Source organism: Moschus berezovskii, chromosome 23, assembly GCF_049115385.1.
Source record: "Moschus berezovskii isolate FMDL1 chromosome 23, NW_MosBer_1.0, whole genome shotgun sequence".
Classification (NCBI taxonomy): Eukaryota; Metazoa; Chordata; class Mammalia; order Artiodactyla; family Moschidae; genus Moschus; species Moschus berezovskii.
Genome location: NC_142482.1, coordinates 47,116,059 through 47,128,362, shown reverse-complemented (window position 1 = coordinate 47,128,362; position 12,304 = coordinate 47,116,059). Strand labels below are relative to the sequence as shown.

At 42.0% G+C, this 12,304-nt stretch overlaps 1 long non-coding RNA gene across 3 annotated transcripts in view; it reads left to right on the top strand.

Moving 5' to 3' along the window:
• The window catches only part of LOC129543237 (uncharacterized), a 398,644-nt gene that overhangs the window by 326,837 nt on the left and 59,503 nt on the right, over window positions 1-12,304 (top strand). The gene's annotated exons all lie outside the window — the stretch shown is intronic.

Genomic DNA, 12,304 nt, shown 5'->3' with positions numbered 1-12,304 from the left:
GTTATTACCTCAGATCTTACAGTGGAAGAGACTAAAAGGACAGCACAGTCTGTGGAGGAATGAAGCCCATGGATCTCACCAGAATTCACCCGGGAATGTGTGTGGCCAGCTGGGGTTGTTTGTGAGTGAGTGAGTGAAGTCGCTCAGTCGTGTCCGACTCTTTGCGACCCTGTGGACTGTAGCCCACAAGGCTCTTCCATCCATGCGATTCTCCAGGCAAGAATACTGGAGTGGGTTGCCATTTCCTTCTCCAGGGGATCTTCCCAACCCAGGGATTGAACCCTGGTCTCCCACATTGCGGGCAGATGCTTTAACCTCTGAGCCACCAGGGAAGCCCTGGTGTTTGTAGGGCACTGGAAATCCCCAAATTGGGTTTTGACCTTAGCTGACTTTACATTTGTTAGTTTTGTTTTGAAAATAAGAAATGGATGTGAGAAGACGAGGAGTTACCCATATGGACACGATTTAGTAAACCACGTCCACTTTAGGGTAAATTGAACCTTGTTGAAAGTTGTGACATTTGCTCAAGAAGGCATTCTTTCCGCCTCTGTTTTGGTGGGACAGGATGATTCTGTGAATGCTGTTACAGTTTTGGGCAAGAAATAAATTGACTTAGTTAATAAAAAGTAAGTCATTAAGAAAGCCTGGAAGTAGTAAAGTCGATGGTCCTTGGATGGTAGTAGCTGGGGGTGGGGTGGGGTGTGAGTGTGTGTAAACATGTATGATTCTCGGGGGGGTGGGGAGGTTTGTTCCGAGTGAAAGAGACAGATGCTTCCTTTGCTGGCTTGTTTCCTGGTTTTCAAAGCCTCGCTTTTTGTTGTTGTTTTATTTTAAGGTTGGGTGCCTTTTTGGTTTGTCTGTGAGGGTGTGGTAAGTCCGCACACACAGGCACCCACCTCTGTAACTTGTTATTCCGTGTGCAGTGTCAAGGGGAAGGTGCAAGGCTCCACCAACTGCTTTGAGCAGCGCCCACTTCCCTTCACCCACAGAGCCCGTGAAGCAGTTATACCAACATCAATCAAGGGAAACCCACAGGCTGCACTCACACCGTTGAAGCAGGTGCATGAGTGAGCATTCTCCGCCAGGCACACGTGATTGAGGTGTACCTCGGTGTCCTGCCCACAGATGTCAGTTACGACTGTGTGGGGCTGCGCCCGCTCCCTGCAGAGCCAGGACCAGTCTGTAGTACTCAGAGGACAGAGGAAGTGCCACTCACAGCATCACAGTTGCTGTGACACCAAGGGGAAAAGTGCATTGTCTATTATCTGTGTGCGTGTGCATACAATTGATATAGATCAAATATGGGTACATAAATGAATGCATATGTAGATGTACGTGTGTGCATGCACACATGTGAATTTAAAGCAGAACTCAAGTGGGCCATGAGATAAAGAGAGATTATGGACATCAGATATCCCTTAGTATCTGACAATAAGCGAAAGAGCTATTCTTAAAAAGGTGCATTTCTTGGGACTTCACTGGTGGTTCAGTGGTTGAGACTTTGCCTTCCAATGCAGGCGGGTGAGGGTTCAGTCCCTGGTCAGGGAGCTAGACCCTCCATGCTGTAACTAAAGGTCCTGCGTGATAACAGCTAAGACCTGGCACAGCCAAATAAAAAATATTTTAAAATAAAAAGGAATATGTCTCATTCAAAATTGCATCATCCTGATGTATATTGAGCTTTAGGAAATTCCTACAGAAGTTTTAAACACTCTTTAAAAAGAAGAAACATTTAACACTAGGACTAAAATATACGTTGTACCTTTTAAATAGTTCTTAGTTCCCCAAAGTTTCTTGAACATGTTACTGAGATGCTTCAAAATACTATGTATATTATTTAAATATGTGAAAAATCTTCCTCTAAACAACATAAAGCAAAATGAGACATTTTTTGAAACTACCAAATCTGGCTAAGTTTGAGAATAATTCTAAACTCCAGTGTCACTATAGGAGTGGGAAAATACAAAATATTAGGGGGGAAATTTTATATGCTCTCTGGAGATTATTTTGCAAAATATAAGATCAAAAGCCACAAAATGTGTTTATTCATAGTTCTGCCAGTGCAACTTCTAGGCAGATTTGTCCTAATAGCATAATCAAATGTGTATAAAAAGATTTTACTACAAGAATACTTTATCATAAACTTATTTTTTTATATATTTTGTTATAAATATCTAAACAATATTAGAGTGGTCAGATAAATTATAGTAGACATATCCAGTAAAATACTAAATGAGCCATTCAAAAAATTCTGTAGATTTTTCTGCGATTTCACTTAAAAAGAATCTTGTTTATATGTATCCATGAATGTGGCTAGGTGTTGTCAGAGTCTGGGAGGTTATACATAAAGTTAAAAGTTAGTATCTCTAGATGATTTGAGAATAATTTGATATCTTTAGTTTGCTTTAGCAAAGGGCCATTGTGGAAATAGTACTTTAAGCATAAAAGGTATCTACAAATTCTTATAAAAACCAAGGAGGAAAAGTGTGTATCCCCCCAGATGACTAGCAGATATCAAAGACTTTTGATTGATTAAATCAGTGATATGCGTGTACCAGGTGCCATACAAGGCTCTGTTGTCTTGCTCTGTACTTTTCATATGGTGAATGGCTTAATCACTTCTGATACACTGGTTTGTGTGGCTTTACTAACAGAGTTAATAATACCAATGTGAAAATTCTGATATATACATGTAAATATTAAGACTAAACAGTGACCTTTTGCTTCATGTTTTGACATATGTTTTATCTGCTCTACACTGTCTTACATAGTTAGATTTTTCCTACCATGTGGATGGTTGGCAACCTCGGGTGTCTTGGGAGGCAAAAGCAGATAGGAAAATCGTTGGGAAAACTTGACACCATTCATGAAAACCTTGAAAGAACACTGAGAAGCTTGTTGGCAAGTGCTTTGAAAAATCTGACTTTTATTTTGTAACTCTTTTGGCTTTGAAACTCAATCTTGGTATAATGTTCAGCAGGTGTCCTCTGGGGAGTTAGGACACGGTTTGAAGGGTGGGAGATTAGCGTGATGAATTTGATGTCCATGCATCTGGAATGTTGAGACTGTGGAGGATGTAAGTGTGAGGTTTAGATGAGGGATGTCAGCCTGGAGGAGGATCAGGATTTCGGCAGACTTGGAGAGACTCATCAAGAGGTTTTAAGTGCTTCTTTGAGCCCCTCAGAGTCTGCCCAAGGGCTAGGCTGCTTCTGATGTCCAGTTCCTTTCTCACTGTGATGTTCCTGGAAATGTAACCTTCCTCATGGCTTCTCAACACTTTGGCCTCTCGTACTAGCATGAAAATAGAAATTTAAGAATTCTAGCTTCATTGACCCAGGGCACCAGAATGAAAAAGATTTTTTTCATGAGTTCAGCTATAAAAATAGCAAAGATTCTTGAGAAGAAGGGTTTGTTTTGGATGAATACCAATTTGCCAAGTTGCTCTGTGTGTGTGTGTGTGTGAGTGTGTGTGTGTCTGGTTGAGTGATTATGGCTTCTTGAACTTGGTTCATTTCTTTCCCATTGGTGAAGGGAAGACATTAAACTTTGGATTTGGTTCTATTTCCACTGTCCAGTGAATCAGGAGAGCTAGCTCCATAAGTTACTCCGCTGCTGTGGGAAAATTTGTCATAATCACTTCCTCCTTTTTCTTTCTACCCTTCTCTTGTTAAAACTGATCTGGGGTCCTTAACTAACTGCCTTGGGAATAGTTTGAAGTATAAAGGATAGATGCTGTGGTGGCATTTGAGGGATTCTTGAGACAAGCCCAGAGTGATAAAAATCAATGATTGAAGGAATCACTTGCCTTAAAACAAACAAACTTGTAAATAGAACAAGATTGTACAAATTGTGTCTTTAGGCAGGCTAATCTAATCACACACAGAAGGCAGCCTGTTTTCTTACTTGCTGGACCACTTCCACTATATATTCTCACAGGGAACAATATATTAAGTACAGTGTTTAGAAATATTTGTTGAATCCCACTGTCTGATTTTGGCAAATCCCAAGGAAAAAAAAGGATATGTCTTGGACTGCTTGAGCCTTCCTGGGAGGATGTTGGAGTTTTCCCAGCGAGGCTGGCTTCACATTGTGGGAAACACTGGTTTAGTAGATAACACTGTTAGAATTTATATTCAGAAGGCTTTTTTTTTTTTTTGGTTTTTGGAGCAGCCACAGCTGATCTTATATCTCTCAGGATCTGAAAAAACCCAAAGTGTATGCTAATCTTTCCTTATGTTGATGCTGTCATTTCCTTGCGAAGGGCACCCGGGTTTCTGACCCCCTCATCCTGTTACAGCAGCAGGGTGATCTCACCAACACTGAAACATCCAGAATCAGAAGAGAAGGGTGGTAGTAAGTGACAGTGGGTGGAATAGGACATTATAGGGTAAAATATCCATTGGCCAGTGCTTTCTTCTCTTATGGAATGTTGGCGCATCACGATTAAAATTTCTAGAGGAAATCAAGGCCGAGCACTGTGTGAAATAAATCACAGTAATATTTCTTTGGATCCATCTCCTAAAACAAAGGAAATAAAAGTAAAAATAAACAAATGGGACCTAATCAAAGTCAACAAGCTTTCTGCACAGCAAAGGAAACCATTGACAAAACAGAAAGGTAGCCTAATGAAATAGGAGAAAATATTTGCAAACGAAAAGACTGATAAAGGTTTAATATTCAATATATATAAATAGCTCACACAATTCAACATCAAGAAAAGATCCCAAACAGCCCAGTTAAAAAATGGGCAGAGGAACTGAACAGACATTTCCTCCAAAGAGGAAATGCAGATGGCCTAGAGACACATGAAAAGATGCTCAATAAGGAACCATCAGGAAAATGCAAATCAAAATCACAATGAGATATCACCTCCCACCTGTCATGGTGGCTGTTATCAAAAATAACTCAGATAACAAATATTGACAGAGATGTGGAGAAAAGGGAACCCTCATACACTGTAAGTGGGAATGTAAATTGGTGCAGCCTTTGTGGAAAACAGCACAGAGGTTTCTCAAAAAAAAAACTAAAAATAGAACTATTGTATGATATAGCAATTCCTCTCCTGGGTACATTATCCAGAAGAAAACAACCAAAAACACTAATATGAAAAGATACAGTCACCCCAGTGTTTACAGCAGCATTATTTACCATTGCTGAGGTATGGAAGCAACCTATAAGTGTCCAGTTTGGCTTAAAGCTCAACATTCAGAAAACTAAGATCATGGCATCTGGTCCCATCACTTCATGGCAAATAGATGGGGAAACAATGGAAACGGTGACAGACTTTATTTTTGGGGACTCCAAAATCACTGCAGATGGTGACTGCAGCCATGAAATTAAAAGATGCTTGCTCCTTGGAAGAAAAGTCATGACCAACCTAGACAGCATATTAAAAAGCAGAGATACTACTTTGCAGACAAAGGTCCGTCTAGTCAAGGCTATGGTTTTACCAGTAGTCATGTGTGGATGTGAGAGTTGGACCATAATGAAAGCTGAGTGATGAAGAATTGATGCTTTTGAATTGTGGTGTTGCAGAAGACTCTTGAGAGTCCCCTGGACAGCAAGGAAATCAAACCAGTCTATCCTAAAGGAAATCAGTCCTGGGTATTCATTGGAAGGACTGATGCTGAAGCTGAAACTCCAATACTTTGGCCACCAGATATGAAGAGCTGACTCATTTGAAAAGACCCTGATGCTGGGAAGGATTGAAGGTGGAAGGAGAAGGGGACGACAGAAGATGAGATGGTTGGATGGCATCACTGACTCAGTGGAGATGAGTTTGAGCAAGCTCCCAGAGGGACAGGGAAGCCTGGCTTGCTGTAGTCCATGAGGTCATAAAGAGTCAGACACGACTGAGCAACTGAACTGAACTGAAGTGTCCACGGACAAATGAATGGATAAAGAAAATGTGGCTTATATGCAATGGAATACATACATCCATAAAAAAAGGATGAAATGTTGCTGAATACATACATATAGCCATACAGTGCATACATACCTGCATACAATGTTGCAGAATACATACAGCCATAAAAAAGAATGAAATGTTGCCGTTTGCAGCAACATGGATGGACTTGCAGGGCATTAGGCTAGGGGAAACTAGTCAGACAAAGGCACGCACTGTATGCTGTCCCTTATAAGCACGTGTGTGTGCATGCTAAGTTGTTTCATCCTGTCCGACTCTTTGTGACCTCATGGACTGTAGCCCGCCAGGCTCCTCTGTCCATGGGATTCTCCAGGCTAGAATACTGAAGTGGGTTGCCATGCCCTTCTCCAGGGGATCTCCCCAACCCAGGGATGAAACCCAAGGCTCTTAGCTCTCCTGCATTGGCAGGCGGGTTCTTTACTACTTGCGCCACCTGGGAAGCCCCATCCTTTATATGGGGAATCTAAAAAATACCCCAAGTAGTGAGGATAACAAGACTCACAGATATAGAGAACAAAATAGTGGTTACCAGGAGGGCTAGGGGAAGAAGGGGGTAGTATAGGCATAGGCAATTAAGAGATACCAACTATTAGGTATAAATGAGAGTTGGACTGTGAAGAAAGCTGATCGCCGAAGAACTGATGCTTTTGGACTGGGGTGCTGGAGAAGACTCTTGAGAGTCCCTTGGACTGCAAGGAGATCCAACCAGTCCATTCTAAAGGAGATCAATCCTGGGTGTTCATTAGAAGGACTGATGCTGAAGCTGAAACTGCAATACTTTGGCCACCTCATGCGACGAGTTGACTCACTGGAAAAGAGTCTGATGCTGGGAGGGACTGGGGGCGGGAGGAGACGGGGACGACAGAGAATGAGATGGCTGGATGGCATCACCGACTCGATGGACATGAGTTTGAGTGAACTCCGGGAGTTGGTGCTGGACAGGGAGGCCTGGCGTGCTGTGATTCATGGGGTCGCAAAGATTCGGACATGACTGAGCGACTGAACTGAACTGAACTGAAACTGCAAGGGCTCAGGCCCTACCGACCTCCTGCGCATGCGTTCTTGCTGAGCTACGCAGGCAGGCGAGGTGGAATTCCCATGCTGTCCATCCGTGGTTTCAGCTCGCTTGCTGTCTGTCCTCTGGGTGCAGGGGCTCCTGGCAGCAAGGACAGGCCACACAAATGCTGCCAAGGCTGATGGAGCCGCAGCTATGCCACCCTCCCCTGCCCTCACCCTGATGCCGGCAGTGGGTGAGGAGGGTGTGCTGCCTTGGTTGGAGGTGGGGGCTCCTGGCTGCAGGGAGTAGCCTGAACGGCTGGACGGGGCCACAGCAAGGAGTTGGGAGAGGTGATGAGTTGGAGGAGGAAGAAGAGGAGGAGGTATCTATTAAAAAACAAGTATTATGCATTATACACTATGGGGTATAGAGCCAATAATTTGTAATAATTATGAACAGTATAGCCTTTACAAATGGTGACTCAGTCTATTGTACACACATGTAACTTATACTGTAAAGCAACGAAAGTTCAGCAGCAAAAGAAGTGGAGAAGAAAATGGCAACCCACTCCAGTATTCTTTCCTGGAAAATTCCATGGACAGAGGAAACTGATGGGCTTCGGTCCAAAGAGTCTGCCACGACTGAGCACATCAGCAGCCGCAGCAGAAGAAAAGTTTTAGCAAAATCTTTAAGCTAATTTTGCTTAAATGTGATCATCATAGATCATTGATGGAGTAATAGAAATTTGTGATAAAAATGAAATATTTAGAAAGTACTATATGACCCCTTTATTTAAAAAGGTGTACTGAAATAAATCAATAACCTCAGATATGCAGATGACACCACCCTTATGGTAGAAAGTAAAGAGGAACTAAAAAAGCCTCTTGATGAAAGTGAAAGAGGAGAGTGAAAAAGTTGACTTGCAGCTCAACATTCAGAAAACAAAGATCATGGCATCTGGTCCCATCACTTCATGGGAAATAGATGGGGAAACAGTGGAAAAAGTATCAGACTTTATTTTTTGGGGCTCCAAAATCACTGCGGATGCTGATTGCAGCCATGAAATTAAAAGACGCTTACTCCTTGGAAGGAAAGTTATGACCAACCTGGAGAGCATATTAAAAAGCAGAGACATTACTTTGCCAACCAAGGTCTGTCTAGTCAAGGCAATGGTTTTTCCCGTGGTCATGTATGGATGTAAGAGTTGGACTGTGAAGAAATCTGATTGCTGAAGAATTGATGCTTTTGAACTGTGGTGTTGGAGAAGACTCTTGCGAGATCCTTGAACTGCAAGGAGATTCAACCAGTCCATCCTAAAGGAGACCAGTCCTGGGTGTTCATTGGAAGGACTGATGCTGAAGCTGAAACTGCAATACTTTGGCCACCTCATGCGAAGAGTTGACTCATTGGAAAAGCCCCTGATGCTGGGAGGGATTGGGGGCAGGAGGAGAAGGGGACAACAGAGGATGAGATGGTTGAATGGCATCACTGACTCTATGCACATGGGTTTGGGTGAACTTTGGGAGTTAGTGTTGTTGGACAGGGAGGCCTGGCATGCTGCAATTCATGGGGTCACAAAGAGTCAGACACGACTGAGTAACTCAACTGAACTGAAATAAAAGTGCAGTATTATGAGGAATTTAAGTGAAATAAATTCCTTTAAGTTTCTCAGCATGTATCTGGCATAAAATCGTTTTAATCGATCTTATGCAAGGGCTTATGTTACTGCTTTATCCACTGGTGTTTAAATGAAAGTAAACATATCTGGCCAAGTTTTTTTTTTTTTTTTTTTTTTTGCTTTTTAGCTTGTAACTTTGGGAAGCTATTTAAGCTATAATATCTCATCTCTGGAAAGGCGATAAGAGCATCAGCCTCAGAGGGTTTTAAAATAAACTTTATTTTAGAATAGTTTTAGATAAACACAAAAGTTGCAAAGATAGGAAGAAAGTATTCATGTAGTCTTTACCTAGTTTCCCTAAATGTTATCATGTTACTTTACAATGGTGAGTTTGTCAAAACTAAAGAATCGATGCTTTTGAACTGTGGTGTTGGAGAAGACTCTTGAGAGTCCCTTATACTGCAAGGAGATCCAACCAGTCCATTCTAGAGGAGATCAATCCTGGATGTTCATTGGAGGGACTGATGCTAAAGCTGAAACTGCAATACTTTGGCCACCTCATGCGACGAGTTGACTCACTGGAAAAGACTCTGATGCTGGGAAAGGTTGGGGGCGGGAGGAGAAGGGGACGACGGAGAATGAGATGGCTAGATGGCATCACCGTCTCTGTGGACATGAGTTTGAGTGAACTTCGGGAGTTGGTGATGGACAGGGAGGCCTGGCGTGCTGTGATTCATGGGGTGGCGGAGAGTCGGACACGACTGAGCGACTGAACTGAACTGAACTGAACTGAAGGAACCAACAGTAGTACTTGATTATTAACTAAACTCTACAGTTTATTTGGACTTCACTTTTCCTCTCATGTCCTGTCTCTGTTCCAGGATCTCGTCCTGGATACCGCATTACATTTGTTCGTCGTGTCTGAGACACCTTCGATCTATGACCGTTTCTCTGACATATTTTTGATGACCTTAACATTTTCACGAAGTGCAGGTCAGTCTATTGTAGGGTGCTCTGCATTTGGAATTTGTCTGATGTTTTTGCATAATTAGAGTGCCTGTGGGCTTTTGAAAGACTGCCGAGGTGAACCATGATTTGGGGTTGCACAGTTAGACATGACTGAGCAACTAACACATCCACTGTCAACATGGCTTGTCACTGTTGAGCTGTACCTTAATCCCCTGGTGGAGATAACGTTGGCCAGATTTTTCCATAGTCAAGTTCCTCTTTTCTCCCCCTTTCCATATTTTTAGAAGCACGTCACTAGGTGTAGATCATAGCATTGTTTGAAGGTTAAATGAGATGATAAAGCTCTTAGCACAGAGCACGGTGCTTAGAAAACCCTCATTAAATGTGGCTGTCATTGTTGCTTTTGCTCTTGTAGTCCCCTTAAGTGCTTAAAAATCTTTACAGCATCTTCCTTGTAGTTATACTGTTCTCAGTCCTCTAGTGATGTTGATCAGAAAGTAAAAATAAGAGTGCTCACAACTTCTCAAGTGAGATGGCTGTACTCAAAGGCCCTCTGGGATAGGGAGTATGAGAAGTCACTTGAGTGTTGCTACTGAAAGCTTTTGCTAAATTGGGACCATCAGCTTCTGGTCCTATTTCAAGAGTTGGCATCAGTCATCAAGGATGAGCATGGAGATGACAGTGGAGGGGGTGGGGGTGGCTAACAGGTCTTGGGCATGAAAGAAAAAGGGAAAGTAATTTAGGAGCTATGCCTACATTATGGTGAGACCTGCTACCACTCATCACCCTCCATGGTCAAATTTGATAGTTTTCAGGTAGAATTCTGAGTTCTTAGATAAAAACTGTCTTCAGCACTTTTCTATAAAGTGAGGGCCTTGTTCTCTGACCTGAGATGCTTCAAAACCCTTTCAGTTGTTGCTCGAGGTATTCGCTGAGCCTGGATAATAGAGCTTGGAGTCCTGTGTAACCATGTCTGTTGGAATAAATAAGAACAGCTGGTTTCTTGTACAGATAGTGTTTGGCATGAAGTTTTTATTTAAGTCTCTCCATGCATCTAGTAAACAGTAAGCAGTATTCGAACACTACTTGAAGCCTCCCAAGTCTCCTTCCAATAAATTTCCTTCACTCCTCCCCATTTAAAAGTTCAGGATGTAGGGCAGGGTTAATGTACCAGAAAAAGAATGCTAGGAAAGTATTTTCTGAGCTAGAGAAAATAAGGTTCCTCTTCTATGTATTCTTTCCCATTTGACCTTCAGCTTCTCTCTTAGATAACACATTTTTTTGGACTGTTTCTTGGGAAAGCAAGATTTATGGAGACATTCTTTTACTGGTGTGTATGTACTAAGTGAAGAGACACATTCGTGTTAAAATGGAATCCTCTGTCCCTGTGTTCTTCAAGGGGAGAAGATTTACATCTGCATTACGGGTAGATGGTGAACCCTTTACTTGGTATTCTTTAAATGACTAGCAGGCAAATTGTTTTCCATTTTCCTTTGTGAATTTCGGCCTTAACATGCTTACTTGAGACCGAGAACTCCTTTCTTGTCCTATAGAGAACCCAGCATGCCCATGAAGAACATTCTGGCATCATTCATTTATTCTGTTGTCTTTGTTATTCACAGTAGGAAGAAATTTTTTTTTAATTTAAATCTGCCAAATTAATGTTGGGCGTCTAAAGGAGTGTAAACTGTGATGTTATACTGTTTATATTCTTGCTCGTATTGTTTTTTCAAGCAAACAGTGAGTTCCTTGTCCTGGAGGCTGGGAATATAAGTAAAGATAAGATAGGATCTACTTCATGTATCAAGTGATAACCTTTAGGGGCTCTAGGAGATTTTTAATGATTTTTATTATTCTTTTAAGACTTCATAGGACTTTTGTGGTCATCAGGGTTGGTCTGTGACTTCTCGGATGAACCTGAAAAGTCACCATGGGGTTTGCTTTTATCCCTTAGTGGGAACCTGCACAGTTCCATTTTGGAGGGGCCTGATGGAGAGACTCCGTGACCTAGGTCAGGCATGTAGTATGAACAAGAAGCAAACTTCCATTATTACATGACAGTAGAATTTGGGATGGTGTGTTCCTGCAGTATTATCAGCCTGTCCTGACTAATGCAGTTGACGTTCTCATCTCTTTAGAGTCTCTAGAATTAAGGCCTAGACGTTTGAGCTGTTGGGATATTCACAGCTGTGATGGTGGCAGGGGTAGGAAGTCTGCACACACGGTCATTACTGTAACACAGGACCTGGGTGGGCAGTTTATACTCTGAGAGGTGTGACCTACACTTCAGTATATTGTTAATATTTCTTCATGGAGATTACATCCCTTCTCACCTGCATGTCTGCTTCTCAACAAAGGTCTTTACATAATGGAAATTAGTTCTAAAAAAGGGAAAAATCAATGTGTGTATATAAATACTCACACACACACATACACACAAACACATTAACTTACCCTCCCAAGAGTCACATGAGAGATTTTAATGCCAAACTACTGAGTGCCAGGAAGAATTTCTTGGGTGGACATAATGCTTAATTTATATTCAGGGGATTTCCACTGGTAAATCACAGAGCTTATAAAATTTGAAAAGAGGAGGAGGGGTTCAAGAAGGAAAAAAAAGAAGGGTGCAGGGATGTAGTTGACAATGTTCCTTTTAATTTAAAGCCACCTGAAGGTTTCAGTTGAATAATAAATTCCCATATGGTTTCCGTTCTTTCAATGTTAGGACCTCAGAAATACAGTCTACTTTTAGCCTTGGCTTCTGCTTGCCTCTTTGTCAGGCTGAGAACGCTTC